This window comes from Bidens hawaiensis, unplaced genomic scaffold (genome assembly GCF_021521415.1).
Source record: "Bidens hawaiensis isolate Kalapana, Puna unplaced genomic scaffold, B.hawaiensis_p1.1 tig00002866_1, whole genome shotgun sequence".
In the NCBI taxonomy this organism is placed as follows: domain Eukaryota; kingdom Viridiplantae; phylum Streptophyta; class Magnoliopsida; order Asterales; family Asteraceae; genus Bidens; species Bidens hawaiensis.
Window position 1 is genome coordinate 2,452,567 of NW_027491154.1, and position 5,781 is coordinate 2,458,347.

The following is a 5,781-nucleotide window of genomic DNA, read 5'->3' on the forward strand; positions in this document are numbered from 1 at the left end:
AAGTTGTAACCAAGATGATACACTTTTATCCTTGATCATCTCTCAAAAAATATAAAAACCCAAAAAAATAATGTCTTTAATTTATGCTTTTTAAGTTTCTTTTAAAACTTGTCAAATCGAAACTACTATGATGTTTACTTCTGGTTAAAATAAATATAACAATTTAGTTGTAAAAACAAAAAAAGTGTGTCGTGGATCGACACTTGGTTCTTACATATACTATACTACATATACGATGGGTACATTTACCTATTTGTGTGTGATTTTTAAAATAATAATCATTTTATAAAGTTAAAACTCGACATTGTGTGAAACAAACATGTTGAAAAATTACAACTTTTCCTACACCATCCATGATACAACGCACATCAGTAGCAAATAATGAAAGCAAAGGGGCATGGGTTTATATAAGAATCAGAATTAAGCTTCATGTTTATCAACAATTTGAAGATAATTCGTTTAAACTTAAAAGTATGAAGATAAACACTAAAATATGATCAAGTTTGCATCTTTATCATGAATTAGAGGATAAAACTTATGGTTTTTCGATAAATTAAGATAATGGAACATTCTAGAATCAAGACTCCAACTTAGAATGCTTTTGGACTGGATTTGAAGGCTAAAACTATCAAAAAGGGATAAATACTCTGCAACTCGGTCCCGGGCGTCGCAACGCATAGAGGCATGTCCACTGAGATGCATGATGAAAATTTATTTATTTATTTATTGAAAATAGAAGAATGTTACATTTTGCGTATCTAGTCAAACAAAGATGTGGTAAGTGCATATATCGAGAGGAAGATGACCCTTTGTTTGCATCTCGTTGAAGAGTTCTCTAGCAGCTGCAGAAATCCCTTATTCAAACAATAGTAAGTAATAACATTTAGAACCAAACCCTTGTTTTCGATTTCTTGAAAAAGATTCATATAGCTTCTTGATTCTCTTCTTCTTACAATATCCATTTATCATGTTGCTATATGTGATGATGTCGGGAAAAATATTCCTCTCCACTATGCCATCAAGAACCTTCTCTTCAAAGCATCGTATGCACAGTAAGCTTTGCATCGTTTATGCATCCTTGCTTGTAGAAGGCATCTACCAATATAGTAATAGCGTCCACTCCTGGATATATTCTTTCCTTCTTCATATCTCTCAGCATTTTTGCAGCTTCTGTCACTCGACCAAAGTTACAATGACCCTGAATCAAATAGTTGTAAGTGATAATGGTTGCAAGGAAATATATTTTTTTTTCTCTCAACCATCATTACAAAGACCATGAATCAACCTTTTTCAACCAAATAAACAATATCCATTGATCGGTAATTTTTCTAAAATCTTGGTACCGGTACTAGTACCTAAATGTTGGGTTTGGTACCAGTACTTGGATGGTACCGGTATTTGGATGGTACCGGTATTGAAGACAAAATTCAGGAAATATCAGTACCGAAAACTCAAAACTTAAAACTTGATACCGAATCGGTACTAACACCAGTTTTGCTCATCCCTATATATTATATTATAATACAAAGACAAAGCTAAATTATGACGTTTTGGTTTTAACCAATTCACAAAATCTTATTATACTAATAAAAGAAAATGTTGAAGCCTACATTTATTCTAATTCATAATCTTTCATCTCATTTTCTAGCTATCCATGGGTCATGGATCAAAACAATTTTGTCAACTGAGTTATAACATAGTGGGGATTTTATTCATTATTGAATTAAGTGTCATTTTCATACATGAGGTTTGACCAAGTACGCAACTTTAGGTTTTTTTTTATTTCTTGCAAATCAACACTTGACGTTTTCCAAAATCATGCTATTTTAATACTTTTCTTTAACCCCGTTTGTTTTTTTCCATTAAGTCAGGGATAAAATAGTAATTTTTCCCTCATTTATTTAACCATGTAGTAAATAATAAATGAGTCAAACTACTTTATCAATTGCTTGTTGAACCCTGTGAATTGTGTGAAAGTAGGATACTCCAAATTCGGGAGTCAAAAAGTTTTATAAAACATTCTTGGTGGAAAAAAATTGTGAATGAAAGATCCCACTGAATTGAATTGGGTCCAGGAATCTAAGAGATAGTGAGAATTCTTGATCTATCTCAATATCTCTCTCAATTCTAAAATCCAGGACTTGAATTCATGTCCTATCATTAAATTCCTCTGGATTTATTAGAACTAAAAGAATTTCATTTAAGCATCTCATTGCTTTAGTTGAAAAAATCCATTTGAATTGGAATCTGGTCACTATGACCCGCTAAGCATCCATGGCTGAATGGTTAAAGCATAACAAAATTAAACAAACCAAACTGCTTTTTTAACAAAAATAAACAAACCAAACTACTTTTTTTTTATCAAAAGTAACTGACCTAAACCAATTTTTAACAAATTAAATGAACCAAACTACTTAAAAAAAATAAATAGAAGAATCGAACCACATTTTTTTAACAAAAAATAAACTAACCAAACTACTTTACAAAAAAAAATGAACCACTTTTTTTAACAATATAAATGACTTGAACCACTTTTTTAGCAAAAATAAACGAACCGAACCACTTTTTGTGACATAAAACTAAATGAACTGAACTACTTTGTCAAGAAAAATTGGTCTACTTTGACTCTCCATGCTTGCGATGCGCGCATATAATGTATATGTGTGTGAACCCTCGGGTGGGCAAAAGTGAAATTGCACTAATTTTGACGTGATTTTACTAATCTCGTGAAAGTAACGTTAAAAGTGGCGGAAGTTTAATCAGGCATCATGTGATGTCGTTGATAGCCGAAAGACAAGGGTACATGCACCAATCGGCGGTGGTCTCACCTTTTGGTTGAGTGTTATGTGCTTTATGTACAAGGCTTGATGCAAAACTACTATCGAGCCAGTGTCTCACCGGAAACAGCCTCTCTATTCCTAAAGGGTAGAGGTAAGGCTGTCTACATCTTACCCTCTTCAGACCCTATCATAGCTTTGCTATTGGTGGGATATACTGAGTACGATGATGATGATGATTTAAATTGTTTAATTACATTATGCTCTAGATTATTATCTATATAAACATTAATCATCATCTTTTAAATATTGTTACACGAGAAATTATATTAAGTTCATATTTTTCTATCATGTGCAGTACACGAGGTGAATCATGGAGGAACAGATGCATTTTATATGTTGTGAACTAAAAAATATATATTTCTTAAATATATATAAACGAAATCTCCCTACATTCTCTTTAGCTACTAGATTGTTTTATTTGTAAATGGAGGCTTCTCATGCATTTGACACGAATTCACGGGTACGGATCTCACCAAAACTAGATAGTCTTTAAACAGGTTATAACATCTCATTAAATTAAAAATTAATCTCACCAAATATTTGATATGAAAAAACTATAAAATATGGTATACTATATACAGGTTTCGATTTTTTTTAAAAAATATATTATTTATAATTAAGAAACAATTTTATATTAAAAATTAAGCGGGTCATGGGTCCCACCAAACCCAAATAGCTTTTAAACCATGTTATAACATCCAATTTATTTGTGAAATTTGTTCATCATCAAAACCTAAGTATATTATTAACTTCCTTACCATAACTGAAAATAAAATTCAAAAAAATATATAAATATTATAAACGAATAATGTAAAACAACCCCGTAATACATGGGACAAAAACTAGTAATTCGTAAGTTTTACTTTGTCCGTTAAACTAATTCATAAGTATTATGAGAATCATAATTGAAATAACGAATCTTATTTATTTTTATCATTTTACAAATTACGTGTAATACACGGGGTCAAAAGCTAGAATCTTATATAACATGGTAAAACTATGTTGACGAATGGCAATATGAACTCTCAATAATCAATTTAATTAAAAATATTTACAATACTTCACTGTTAACTTTAGTAAAATTTTGTTAAATTAAAGAATAATTATAAGTTTCTTAATGATTTTTAAACGATGATAACATTTTTTTACGTTAATAATTTTTTTAGAGTTGCATCACAAAAAAAAAACATTTTTTTCTCTTTAATTTGAGTATGGTATTGTTATAGCTTTTTTTCAATTAGAAAAAATATGTTATGTATGTTCACAACCCGGTTTTGATGATTTTAAGTCAAACCTGTGAGCCAAACCGATAGTATAATTTTTTGTCATCTAATATAGAAACTGAACCGTTGAAAATTATAACCGATAGTTAGAGAAAAAATCAACTGTTAAACCTAACCGATGACTGGTTTAAATAGTTTATGGTTTCAAAACCCAACCATGAGCACTTATAATTATTACCTGATTATTAGGGCATGTGTTCAAACACCCGTTGTATCACGCAAGCACCCATCTAGTAGTTCATAATATAAATCTTTTCTTGTTTTCTTAAAGCTTGTAGCTTAATACTTTATTTTTCATTTGTTAGATACTCGGTGATCCTTATATATATATATATATATATATATATATATATATATATATATATATGTTGTTATTGCAAGAAATGAGAAAAATGAATATGAGTCACTAGTTTTATTTTAGATTTAAATATTTATAAATAAATAAAAAAGATGTAAATGCAACAATAAATGCACTCTCTCTCTCCAATTAATGTAACTAATATAACCATAATAAATATCTCTCTAATTAATATATCTAACTAATACAACTATAATAATTAAAAAGATAAAAACACTACTTTATCTTTATTTTTTATTTACATATTCTTCATTTTATTCAACATAAATACAATTTATTCATATAATACTATTCTTTATATTCAAAAAAAAAATCCACTCAATTTATTAGCATGTTTTTTAACACTAAATATCAAAACATAATATATATATTTTTTTCAATTGGTATGCCTATGAAAATTATTGTCATAAATAATAATAAAAAAAGATCATACAAATGTGTCCATTAAATGTAAACAATATATATACAACCTACACAAAGTTATATAACCTACACTTGTTTTGAGCGATAAAAACGTACAATATACAAAAAGCATACAACTTACATATGTAATTCGACATCAACATTTATATAAACTACACAAAGATACACATATCCTACACATGCGTAGCTTATATGTTTTTCGTATGTAGGTTATATGTTTTTTTGTTTTTAGAACAAGTGTAAGTTAAATGTTTTTTTGTAGGTTGTATATTTTTTATTGGTATTTAATGCAAACATGTGTAAGATAATTTTTTGTAATATTCATCACAATGTAACTACGTGTTGATGGATATTGATATGTTGAGTTTGAAGAAACTGGTTTTGAATAAAAAGAAATTAATGTATGAATAAATTGTATTTGTGTAAGATAAAATTTCCGTGTGCAGGTTATATGTTTTTCGTGTGTAGGTTATACGTTTTCGTGTGCCTGTGTATTTCATTGATGATAAATTTTGTGTGTAGGTTATATGTTGTCTTATTCTTAGAACAAGTGTAGATTATACGTTTTTGTGTAGGTTGTATTTTTTTGTTGATCTTTAATGCAAACACATGTAAAATAGTTTTTTGGTATTATTCATTATAATGTAAGTATGTTTTGATGGATATTAATATATTGAATTGGAAGAAATTAGTTTTGGATAGAAAGAAATTTTAATGTATGAATAAATTATACTTGTGTAGGATAAAAATTAAGACACAAAAAATAAGTTATAAAAATAAATTAGTTCTTAATATTTTTCAATTATAATAATATGTAAGATATTAAAAATAAAATATTTAATTATTAAATTTATATATGTATATATTATTGAATAAA